This window comes from Balaenoptera musculus, chromosome 1 (assembly GCF_009873245.2).
Source record: "Balaenoptera musculus isolate JJ_BM4_2016_0621 chromosome 1, mBalMus1.pri.v3, whole genome shotgun sequence".
In the NCBI taxonomy this organism is placed as follows: domain Eukaryota; kingdom Metazoa; phylum Chordata; class Mammalia; order Artiodactyla; family Balaenopteridae; genus Balaenoptera; species Balaenoptera musculus.
In genome coordinates this window covers 115,147,575-115,160,370 of record NC_045785.1, presented here as the reverse complement: position 1 = coordinate 115,160,370, position 12,796 = coordinate 115,147,575, and the positions used below count along the sequence as shown (strand labels likewise).

The 12,796-nt window shown below is 43.4% G+C and overlaps 1 long non-coding RNA gene across 1 annotated transcript; it reads right to left on the bottom strand.

The window, feature by feature from the left end:
• Positions 1-2,910: 2,910 nt before the first annotated feature.
• LOC118881747 lies at positions 2,911-11,510 on the bottom strand. The gene is made up of 3 exons (XR_005016596.1): positions 11,261-11,510; positions 4,805-4,931; positions 2,911-2,976 (listed from the first exon to the last, which is right to left on the bottom strand). It is a non-coding gene; the product is annotated as an uncharacterized LOC118881747 (long non-coding RNA).
• Between the last annotated feature and the right edge of the window lie 1,286 nt (positions 11,511-12,796).

The window sequence follows — 12,796 nt, the reverse complement described above, 5'->3', positions numbered from 1 at the left end:
CAAGGATTCAGCCCGTCATTGATGCCTTTGGAGCTGGAGGGAGAGTAGTCATGAGCCAAGGCATGGAGACAGCCTCTAGACGCTGAAAAGGCAATTCTCCCCTAGAGTCTGGTTCTTTTCACATTTTTAACATGACTATTAGAAAATGTTCAATTATGTGTGTGGCTTCCATTACATTTTTACTAGACAGTGCTGTTCTGGACCCATTCTAATGTGTAAATCTGGAATTAATTATACTTTGTACAGCCTCACTCATCCTCAGGCCTGATGCAATAATGCATTTCTTCCTTCCTTGACTGCTGTTGTCTATCCTGTGCCTGATTTTTAGGCTAGGTTGGCCCTCCCATAAACCATGCAATGACAGGCCCAGAAAACCTAAACATGGGCAATAATACTGCTTCAAGGCAATTGTGCCCAGCTTACTCAGATTCTCTTACTCTACCTATAGTGCCGTCTCACAACTCTGGCAACTCTGTTTTATCAGTTTCACTTGGTATTATTCTCTAAGAATCCATAAAAGAAAAAAAAAAAAAAAGCACTAAAAAAGATATGCTCATTTGCCAGTTAAATTATTACACTTCGGTTCCTCTTCCAGAGCTTTGTTTAAACTTTTTAGTTTACAATCAAAAAATATTATTAAAAATAGGTGTGCATATTCTTTTAAAGTTTTTATGCACGAGCAGATAAAACTATTGGAAGCGAAATCTCTAAAACGTTAACAGTGCTTTCCCTGAGTAAACACATAAACAAGTGATTTTCTTTTTTTTTTTACAGTTTTATGATTTTTCTGAAATGTATACAATATACATATACTGCTTTTATAATCAAAGGGAGGGGGGAAAAATACTTCAATTTATAATCAAACAGCCAAGACTGATAAGACACATGAAGCAGAGTCTGTTTCCTGTATTAATGAACAGAGAGAAAGAGTGGACTTCCTGAGTTTTGCTCACCCAAGAACCAAACGAAACAAGCCAAGCTGTTGTCTGATTCTCTTTAAGCATCTTTAGGAGATCCATCTGCAAAGACTCCTAGTGGGACGAGAAGGAGACAGCCCAGGATTTCTGATGATGGAAATACAGATTCAATAAACAGAGAAGGTGAGAGAGAATTTCCTGAGTAAGTGTGGCTGCAACAAGAAGCAGATGAAGTCACAGACCTCAGAACACCATGTGCCTTCCCCTTTAAGCACCAGTCAACCCACCCCTGACACACATGACAAGACCCCCGAAAAATGGGGTATTTGAGAAAAAATAGCAGAGTCCCCAAAGACACCTAAGGACCAAGATGGTTCCTTACTCTGTCCCAAACCTCCCTTGTTTTGGTGTCTCTCCATTCTGGCAAGGTGCTGCAGTGAGTCTATCACCACTGGGTGTGTCTGAGAGATCAAAGCGTAAGTGGAAGACAGGAGACAGCAGCATATGGTGTCCTCGCTGAGCAGGTGCCTCCCCCATGTCCATGTTCACAGCTGCATCCCAAAAGCCCTTCCCTATTAATGAGAAATTCAGGGAAGGTAACAGAAATGCCAATGACTCTACGCCAGCCCCATCACCAGCCACCCTCAAATTTCATTAGCCGACAGAGGGTAAGGGAAACAGTAATAGTTTTTTAGTCACACAGACCTTGGTTCTTCAATCTGCTCTATCTCTTACAGAAGTGAGACTTTGGGCATGTTATTTGTTTCAGAATCTGTAAAGTTGTGGTCAAAGTACCTAAAGTGGGAGGGAGACCAGACAGGACCACTCTCCTAAGAGGTAGCTTTGCACATTCCAGAATGCTTCCTAGTTACAGGAAGTACATCTACTAGGTGAGCGGGACCTCCTCGGGGTCCGTTTGACCTCTCCCTCACTTTCCCTCAGGGGGGTTCTCTATGGAATCCAGTAATGGATTAAAATTCCCCCTAATATTCCATTTCATCAGGAAAAAGAAGGGGGCCTCAATTTACAGTAGTCACTCTCCTGATCTTCTGCATCTCTCTCCAAAACACGCATACATATACACACACACACACACACACACACCTCCCTCTGCCAAGCCTTGCTCATGAAAATCCTTATCATATCCTTGCATCTTACTTAGCAGAGTTCTCTTATGTTTGAAAAACACAGGTCACCCAAGGAAAATTTTCAGGGGACCTAGAAAGAATCCTGGGGTCTAAAAGAAGAGCGGATAAAATAAATCCATTTGCAGAAGGAAAAGTTAGGTTAGACTTTGTAAGACCTATTTAAAATAAAACTAATTCAAGAAGTACCATCTCCCTTTTTAAGTAAAATTGTTCTTCCTTTCTTGCTTTCCATTCTACTATATAGTGCCCTTTCCCAACAAATTTTTCCCCAAATAGGTTTATGACTCACCTGGGAAGATAGTGTGTAACTCCAGGGAATTCCCAGTAAGAGGCAGGCAGCAAGGCTTAACCCCAGTTAAAAAATAGCTAGGGGTGACTTCAGCTTTAATCCAATTCTTTCATTTTTCAAGAGAAGATGAAATACATAGAGGGGAACAATTTCATGATAAAGAATCTAAATTCCAGCTCCTGAATCCAAGACAAGAGAACAAAGGAGCTGATCAAGAGACAGGTAAAAGAACCAGAGGTCAAAGCAAGCAGAGATCATGATACTATAATCACAAATATCTATATATAAGTCCATGCAGATATGAGAACACAGAAGGGAGAGCTTAACTCTGAGGAAGTGACAGGGGTGATGTTTGGGCCAAGTAGTGGAAGCTGAGTGAATAACAGTGGTAAGGGGATGTGAGGAGGAGATATTGACAGAGGGAGATCCATGGCTGACCAATTTCTTAGCTCAAACAAACTGCCACCTAGAATCTGTGGTTCAAATGGGCCCCCCCACTTTTTTTCACCTGGTAAACTATCCAACATCTGCAAAGCATTTGCAATTATCCTTCTCAATGGCCTAAGAAAGTATTTTCTCTCTTCAGAACTTTCTTTGATGTTTCTGTCAGGTTTCCTTCTCCCTGAAAGATGGCAGAAAATAGGTGTTCTCAGTATGGAGGTTCCTTAAAAAACTAAAAATAGAACTACCATATGACCCAGCAATCCCACTACTGGGCATATACCCTGAGAAAACCATAATTCAAAAAGAATCATGGGTGGGAACATATGTATATGTATAACTGATTCACTTTGTTATAAAGCAGAAACTAACACACCATTGTAAAGCAATTATACTTCAATAAAGATGTTTAAAAAAAAAAAAAAAAAAAAGAATCATGGGGCTTCCCTAGTGGCACAGTGGTTAAGAATCCACCTGCCAATGCAGGGGACATGGGTTCGAGCCCTGGCCCAGAAAGATCCCACATGCTGCGGAGCAACTAAGCCAGCATGCCACAACTACTGAGCCTGTGCTCTAGAGCCCGTGAGCCACAACTACTGAGCCCACATGCCACAACTACTGAAGCCCGCACGCCCAGAGCCTGTGCTCCGCAACAAAAGAAGCCACTGCAATGAGAAGTCTGCGCCCCGGAATGAAGAGTTACCCCCATTCACCACAACCAGAGAAAGCCCGCGCACAGCAACAAAGACCCAACGCAGCCAAAAATAAAAATAAATTAATTGATTTAAAAAAAAAAGAGTCATGTATCACAATGTTCATTGCAGCACTATTTACAATAGCCAGGACATGGAAGCAACCTAAGTGTCCACTGACAGATGAATGGATAAAGAAGTTGTGGCACATATATACAATGGAATATTACTCAGCCATAAAAAGAAACGAAATTGGGATTTCCCTGGCAGACCAGTGGTTAAGACTCTGCACTTCCAATGCAGAGGGCGCCGGTTCAATCCCTGGTGGCGGGGAACTGAGATCCCACATGCCATGGGTACGGCCAAAAAGCTTAAAAAACAAAAACAAAAAGAAACGAAATTGAGTTATTTGTAGTGAGGTGGATGGACCTAGAGTCTGTCATACAGAGTGAAGTAAGTCAGAAAGAGAAAAATAAATACACATATATATGGAATCTAAAAAAAAGAAAAGTGGTTCTGAAGAACCTAGGGGCAGGACAGGAATAAAGACACAGACGTAGAGAATGGACTTGAGGACACGGGGAGGGGGAAGGGTAAGCTGGGACGAAGTGAGAGAGTGGCATGGACATATATACACTACCAAGTGTAAAATAGATAGCTAGTGGGAAGCAGCCGCATAGCACAGGGAGATCAGCTCGGTGCTTTGTGACCACCTAGAGGGGTGGGATAGGGAGGGTGGGAGGGAGATGCAAGAGGACGGGGATATGGGGATATATGTATATATATATATATATATATATATACATATAGCTGATTCACTTTGTTATACAACAGCAGCTAACACAACAATGTAAAGCAACTATACTCCAATAAAGATGTTAAAAAAAAAAAAAACAGGTGTTCTCTGACACACAATGAGATCTGAGACTCAAATGAAAACAGTCCCTGTTATTACACGTAGAGGTTTCTCCAGTGCTCAATGAGGGTGGAATGTAGCCAAACTTTTTCTCAAACTCAGTATATTTATAGGCTTTTTCACTAAAGAGAACTCTAGTGCTGTATGAAATGAAAGCTCTAAAGGAAGCTTTGCCACACTGGACACACACACACACACACACACACACATATATATATATATATATATATATATATATATATACACACACAGGATTTCTCCTCAAGTATATTCTGTAAGGATGGCATGCCAACTGAAGCTTTTCCCAAACTCACTTGTATACAAATCCATTCCCCTGGGACTGCTTCTTTGGAACAAGAACATCTTAGGGGAAATCACTGACACAGTTTTCTTGGTGGTACCTTCTTTATCTTTCACTGCCTTCCTGTTGCTGAACTTTTTCCAGTTTGGATGCTGTGCAGCACTTATTGACCTTTCTTGTAATGTTTCAGTATGCTCGGATACCCTGGAAATATTCTGCATCTAGACCTGAGAAAAAAATAAAGAATAACATGCCTTATATTAGTTATTAGGAGACTCCAACATTTTTCTTCTGAAGAATTCAAAGCAAAGGAAGAAAACCAAAATGATGTTTGGTCCACTTTCAACTGTTAAGTTCCAACTCTTTTTTTCTTTGTTTTTTAAAAAGAATTTATTCAGGTAGGAAGAAAGATCAACTGAGGTGGGCCTTTTAGAGTGGTTAATTGTTTTAAGTGAGCAGTTTTCTTCTGAGGAAATTGGGCACCATTTTAAACTGCACTGATTTATCTTTAAGAAGAATATGGGGCTTCCCTGGTGGCCCCGTGGTTAAGAATCCGCCTGCCAATGCAGGGGACGCAGGTTCGATCCCTGGTTCGGGAAGATCCCGCATGCTGCAGAGCAACTAAGCCCGTGCAACACAACTAATGAGCCTATGCTCTGGAGCCCATGAGCCATAACTACTGAGCCCAAGCGCCACAACTACTGAAGCCCGCATGCCTAGAGCCCGTGCTCCACAACAAGAGAAGCCACTGCAGTGAGAAGCCCGTGCACCGCAACAGAGAGTAGACTCCGCTCACCGCAACTAGAGAAAGCCCACATGCAGCAACGAAGATCCAACTCAGCCAAAAATAAATAAATAAATAAATAAAATTTATTAAAAAAAAAAAGAAGAAGAATATGTACAGTAAGTTTTCCAGCATCATAAGGGAGTAGAACAGTGATGTAATGTGTTTGCATTATCTTGGAGGAATAGTTGGGGCCATGAGACCCAACTCCCTTCATTGTCAACCCTTATTAACCACATTCTTTTAAGAGAAGCACAATACTTGCTTTATTTCATATGTCATGCTTTGAAGGACATTATAAGAAGATTCTGGAAGTTCTACAACCAAAAGTTTTTTAAAAGCTAGGCTGAAGTGAGACTTTAATATGAGATATTAACCCATTCTCTAAAGTGGATCTACCAGAGCATCAACCAAATGACAACTTTTAGACCTGAAATCTCTTTCTCTCATGGTTTTTTGAAATAAAAGTAATGACTAAGTTAAAGTTTCCCTACCATGAATCAAAATAAAAACTACCTTAAAGTTTAAGATGTCAATTTAATTAACCATATTCAAATTTGGTTGTTTTTGTGGGTTTTAAACTGGAAGTGTATAAAAGCAAGTAAATGGTTTGAAAGTTTACTCTTTCCCAGTCTTATTTTGCTTGACAAAACCTACACATCATTCCTGCTGCCACCACCTGACCCTAATTAGACACATACTATCCACTTTTAACTCTCAAATGGAGCAAGATTGAGTGCAATATAACCTACTGACACATTAATATTCTCTCTCTCTCCCTCTCCCTCTCTCCCTCTCCCTCCCTCCCTCTCACCCTCCCTCCCTCCCTCCCTCCCTCTCTCTCTCTCTCTCTCTCTCTCTCTCTCAGATACACACAATCACCCATCACTCACTCAGGTCAGGCCTACTGCTCTTATAACCAAGAGTCAGCATCTTGAACCTGTATGAACAAGAGAGGGAGAGAGAACATAAAGAAATCTACAGGGGGGCTTCCCTGGTGGCGCAGTGGTTAAGAATACGCCTGACAATGCAGGGGACACAGGTTTGAGCCCTGGTCCGGGAAGATTCCACATGCCGCAGAGCAACTAAGCCCGTGCGTCACAACGACTAAGCCTGCGCTCTAGAGCCCGCGAGCCACAATTACTGAGCCTGAGTGCTACAACTACTGAAGCCCCTGTACCTAGAGCCCATGCTCCGCAACAAGAGAAGCCACCACAATGAGAAGCCCGCGCACTGCAACAAAGAGTAGCCCCCGCTCACCACAACTAGAGAAAGCCCACACACAGCAATGAAGACCCAACACAGCCAAAAATAAAAATAAATAAAATAATTTATAAAAAAGAAAAGAAAGAAAGAAATCTACAGGGATTTCCCTGGTGGTCCAGTGGTAAAGAATCTGCCTTACAATGCAGGGGACACGGGTTCGATCCCTGGTCAGGGAACTAAGACTCCACGTGCCACAACTACTGAACTCGCGCACCTCAACCAGAGAGCCTGCATGCTGCAAACTACAGAGCCCATGTGCTCTGGAACCTGCACGCCACAACTAGAGAAAGAAAACCGACCACCACAAGTAGCAAGAAGCTTGCATGCCACAACAAAAGATCCTGCGTGCTGCAACTAAGACCCAACACAGCCAAAAATAAATTAAATAAATAAATAAATAATTTAAATAAATAAATAAATAAATAGCTATTGGATAAAAGATAAATTGAAAAAAAGAAATCTACAAAGAGACAACCAAGTTGAATTCATTGAGCATGGTACCAGAAGCTGGGGATACAAAGGTGAGTACCATTAGATCATTGTACTGGAGAGGAAACAGGCTCAAAGAGTCATGTGACTGGCCCAAAGACATACGGCCAACAAGGAGCAGAGCTGGAATTCAAACCTGGGTCTGACTGACTCCAAGGCCCGTACTCTTAAACACCATGCAGACAGCCCTTCACATGACCACCTTCAAAGGACCTACAATCTAGTAGGTAGAAAGAGATTAATGAGTACTGCCATGTGTTTTGTTTTGAGAAAAGGAGTGGGACATAGGGAAGGAAACTCATCCATCCTGGGCAGGAGAGGAGAACTGTTAAAGCTTCTTGGAAGATGTGTTCCTCTAGCTGAGTTGTGAAAGACCACTGTAGTAAGGCAAGGATTAAGGGAAAGGGCATTCGAGGCAAAGAGAACAACACAGAGAAAAACAAAATAGTAATATAGTCAGGGAACTTCAAATTTCATATTTCTGAATCATCAATTCAGGAAGACCACAAAGGAAGATAAAGCTGTTGAGGTAAACAGGAGTCAGATTAGGGGAGGGGAGAAGGGGGTGCCTGGAATGCCAAGTAAGGAGTTGCCAATTGAAGGGCTTAAAATGGGAGACGTGGTAAGATCTGTGGTTGGTGACAGCCACTCTGGTGGTGGTGAACTGGATGCCCTAGAAGGGGAGTGAGATTGGCAGCCAGGAGGCCAGACAGAAGTAAAGCAATAACAACTTTTGTGCGCTCTTTGACTAGGCGGGCTCATCCTTCTACACAAGGACATGGTGGGAAGTGGTCCCAGAGATAACAGAGCAGCACAGAGGCCAGTTCAGAAGTATGCCAAATGGGACAAATGATACTACATCCCAAATACACCACAGTTGACCATGGCTCTTCAGACTTATGACCTTTGGCTTAGCTACAATTTAAGGAAAGATCCTAAGATTACTCTATAGTTCTTCTAGACTGCAGATTGTTCAAAGTTAAGGACTATTATCTTATTCGTCTCTGTAGATCCCACACTATTCACTATACACACAGTGGCTTACACATAATAAGTGCTCTGTAAATGTTTTTTTAAAAATCCTTTCATCCTACAATTGAGTGCTTTCTATACACCATGTTCTAGGGACTAAGGAAACAGATTAGGACCATACTCTCATGGAGCTTATTTTCTAGTTTGGGAAATAGACAATAAGCAAGTAAACAAATATATAATATTTTCAAGAAGTGATACTACTTAACACAGGGATAGAGTAATAAAGGCTCTATTTTATTATAGATAAGGTAATCAGAGAAGGCCTCTCTGATGAAATGAATATCTGAGTAAAGCCCTGAACAAGTTAGCTGAAAAAGAGTATTCCAGGCAGAGGGAGTGTGCATGGCATGTTTATGAAACAGCAATAAAGCCAGGGTAGCTAGAGTAGAGTGACCATAAGGAAGAGGGTAGGAGGTGAGATTAGACAGGTAACTCGGGATCAGATCATGCAGGGACTTGGAGGGGAATTATTTTAAGCATAATAGAAGATGAAATCTCACTTCTTTATGGTGCGTCCCATTCTCAAGGAATGCAAATGAAGTAGTATTAGTCATAAACAATCCTAGAGGTAAATCTACTGTCCAAAGGCATTGCAAAGCATTCTTCTTTTTTTTTTTTCTTTTTGTGGCTGCATTGGGTCTTCGTTGCTGTGCGCGGGCTTTCTTTAGTTGCAACGAACAGGGGCTACTCTTCTTTTTTTTTTTTTTTTTTTAATAAATATTTACTTATTTATTTATGGCTGTGTTGGGTCTTCGTTTCTGTGCGAGAGCTTTCTTCCAGTTGTGGCAAGCGGGGGCCACTCTTCATCACGGTGCGGAGGCCTCTCACCATCACGGCCTCTCCCGCTGCGGAGCACAGGCTCCAGACGCGCAGGCTCAGTAATTGTGGCTCACGGGCCCAGTTGCTCCGCGGCATGTGGGATCTTCCCAGACCAGGGCTCAAACCCGTGTCCCCCGCATTGGCAGGCAGATTCTCAACCACCGCGCCACCAGGGAAGCCCAGGGGCTACTCTTCTTTGCAGTGCACAGGCTTCTCATGGCTGTGGCTTCTCCTGTTGCAGAGCATGGGCTCTAGGCGTGCAGGCTCATAGTTGCTGTACACGAGCTCAGTAGTTGCAGCATGAGAGCCCTGTAGTTGCGGCACACAGGCCCTAGAGCACACGGGCTTCAGTAGTTGCAGTGCATGGGCTCAGTAGTTGTGGCACACGGGCTCTAGGGTGCACAGGCTTCAGTAGTTGTGGCGAGCATTCTTTAAATAAGCTTGGTTATTAGATTATCTATTATTTGGAAATCTATCCACCACCACCCCCTATTGCATTGCCTCCAATAAGACAATTTAGAATAGACTAGGGGAATAAAAAAAGATTTCTGAATTTACAGTTCAAAAATATCTTTTGAAAGGTAACATTTCTGTTCTAGCCGAGTCACTCCATTAAGGCATGCTTAAAAAAAAAAAAAATTCTAAGGCTTTTCTTCCCCAGTCATGCAGGGTTCTACTTCTTATCACACATCAATGGGTCCTCCTGACCACTGTCTCCATGAGATTAACTTTTCAAACCTCAGATTCCTCCCATCGCTCAATAGGCAGCAGAATTAAGTCAATTTGGGTTGCATGACATTCCATGATTCTGGAGCATTCGGTATAAAAGATCTACAAGTGATTCTAGTCCAAGCAATGTGTATAAATGCTGAGAGATTGCCCTGGAATGAGATGACGATTAATAGACATTTCTCACACAAGGATGAAGGGCAAGCATGGAGCAGTCCGTGTTACTAAATCCCCTATGAGCATGGCTTTCCCTGCAACACCTTCTTGTGTCAAAGTGACAAAACAGCAAGATACAAAAGAAATGGCTTGGGTCAGAACAAGGGGAGAGGGAGCTTGGGAGTGGAAAGAAAAACATGGAACAGAGGGAGATATGAAGAGGCAAAGTACTTTGGAATGAGCTGAGGGAAGGATGAGAATGAGCAGAGGAACACACAGGAAGGTAGGACAGAGATTGATGCCATCCTGTACTGTTGCTTACCTGCATGTCTGTGTCCTCCTGGACTGGACCCCCAGAATCTAGGTGGTTTCCGGCTAGTGCGTCCCCAGCACGGAGCCCCCAGAGCCCTGCTCACAGCCAGCACTAAACTGTTTGTGGAGATACAAGAAGAAAAGGATTGCTCTCTTCCCCCACTTTCACCATATATTTTTCTGACTTCTATAAAACCTAGTTCTGTGAATTCTTTTTTTTCTACCCAGTTTCTTTCATTTCCCCCTCTCTGTCCTATAAGTCAGCTCAGGTGTGCACCCTCTGTTCTATAACCAAAATGTGAGGCCAGAGACAAACTGACAGGACCAAAGAGGGACCATCAACGACAAAGGTTGCCCAACAGACTTAAGAAGAGAGACTACACAGAGGTGGAATCAGAAAAGAGGCAATTGCAATATCAGAAGAGAAACAAAAAAGAAGTGAGCTGCAAGGCTGCTGAAGTGGAAAGCTCAGATCTTCTTGGCCTACAAACATTTGCTGTGACAGCCTTTTCTTAAGGCCGTTGGCATGCCTCATGGGCTAAGGGCAGTGTTAAGATGGGCTCTGTCTAGGACAGAGACAAGAAAAGGTACTCACGGGAGAAAGAAGGATGGAGGAGGATTCCAGGGCCTGGGTGTGAGGAAGATAGCCGAGACAAGGAACTTAAGACCAGTCGGAGCCAGCTTGGAATTGTAAAAGGGATCTGCATGTGATGGGAGCTTATAAAGGGGGAAGCCTCAAGTATGGGACAAACTGAAGGCCCCTGAAGGCAGACAGAAAGAGCGAGGTCTCACCCAAAAGAAACAGCAGAACAAAGCCACACCCACGCAGCTACTCCAAACCCGCTTCCCCTGTGCAAGCAGCTTCCCTGCACCCACTGGACTCCAAGATTTCTCTCTAGAAGACTGGACTCTGGTGCCCGGAACTACAACACCCATAGTGCCCCACGCGCAGGCCGAGTGACTCACCCTCTTCTGATCCCCACTAGCCAATGGGCTTCGCCAATTTCTTCTGCCCCCGGAAAAGCCGCGGGAGAAGAGGGCGCTTCTGGACCCGTGTTCTCTTTGGCCCTCGGGGAATCCAAAGGTGCAGTGCTTACGGCCAGACCGTAAGGCAGCGGTCCTAGGTGTAAGGAAGGGGTCGTCCATGGCATGGGTTCTGCTAACCGAACGTGGGCTGCTTAGGCTGACGGATAGCACCAACCCTCTCCTTTTAGGTTCCTTCCCCACCTCTTCCGGGGCTGGCCTAGGACCTGCAGCACATGCGCACTGTCCCACCAGTTCCAGGGCTGGCCTTGTTCCGGAAGCACGTACTCACTTCTTTACCTTTGCAGCGGCGAGCCTCGGACTTGCACCACGTGCACACCTAGAGGAAGACCCGACACTCAATCTGGTTGTTTCCGTTGCTGTGCTCAGGGCATTGTAGTTTGGGTAATGCTGTCTTTTTTTTCATTTTCTTTCTCTTGTTTAACATCGGGAAGCAGCAATGAAGTGTTATTAAAAGATCCCTAAAAAAAAAAAAAAAAAAGATCCCTAAAGCTGGAGTTGAAATTTGCACTTTGTAACAAATCAGCTGTGGGGTATTGGGCAAGTCATTTAATCTTCCCTTAGGATCTAGTGGTCTGTGAAACCTGGATGACACTTGAGACTGAGCCCGCCTCTTCGCGCTGCTGGGAGGGCTGTTTGCAAACTGTTGGTGCCCACAGCCCTCCAGGTCCCCGTAGGACAGCCAAGCTGCCTCCTAAGCGCAGTGCCCCAGAGAACCAAATGATCGAGCTGAGCATTGGTCCAGCATCGTCGAATGAAGTGAAAGAAAGGAAGTGGAAATGGGACAGCATTTTGGGGGTCAGCTGGAAGGAGAAGTGGGGAAAGAGAAGTTTTGTTGGGTTTTCCCCTCTACCAGCAATTCCTGATAATTCTCTACCTGAATATCCTCCCATCTGACCCCTTTTCTCCATCCCTACTGTCATTCACAGATCAAGATCATCTCTTGCTTAAATGATTTCTCCGTCTCCAGTTCCCACCCCACCATTTGTTGGTTTATTCTAAAGTGCAAATGTGGTCATTAAAATGTGTCATGACTTCTCTGTGCCCCTAAAATAAAGTACCAACACCTTAACAAGGGTTTCACTGCCTGGCCTCTTCCTACTCCTCCAGCCTTCTCTCACTCTGTGTTCCAATCACTTTCAAATACTACGTTCTTTTTTTTTTTTCTTTTAATCTTTAAAATGTTTTTCTTTTATTGTGATGAAATATACATAACATAAAATTTACGATTTTAAACATTTTTAAGTGTACACTTCAGTGGCATTAATTACATGCACATTGTTGTGCAACCGTCACCACAGTCTGTCTCCAGAACTTTTTCATCTTTCCAAACTGAAACTCTGAACTCTTTGAACAATAACTCCCCATCCCTCCATTGCTTCCAGCCCCTGGCAACCACCATTCTACTTTCTGTCTCTATTAACTTGACTACTATAGGTACCTCATGTAAGTGGAATC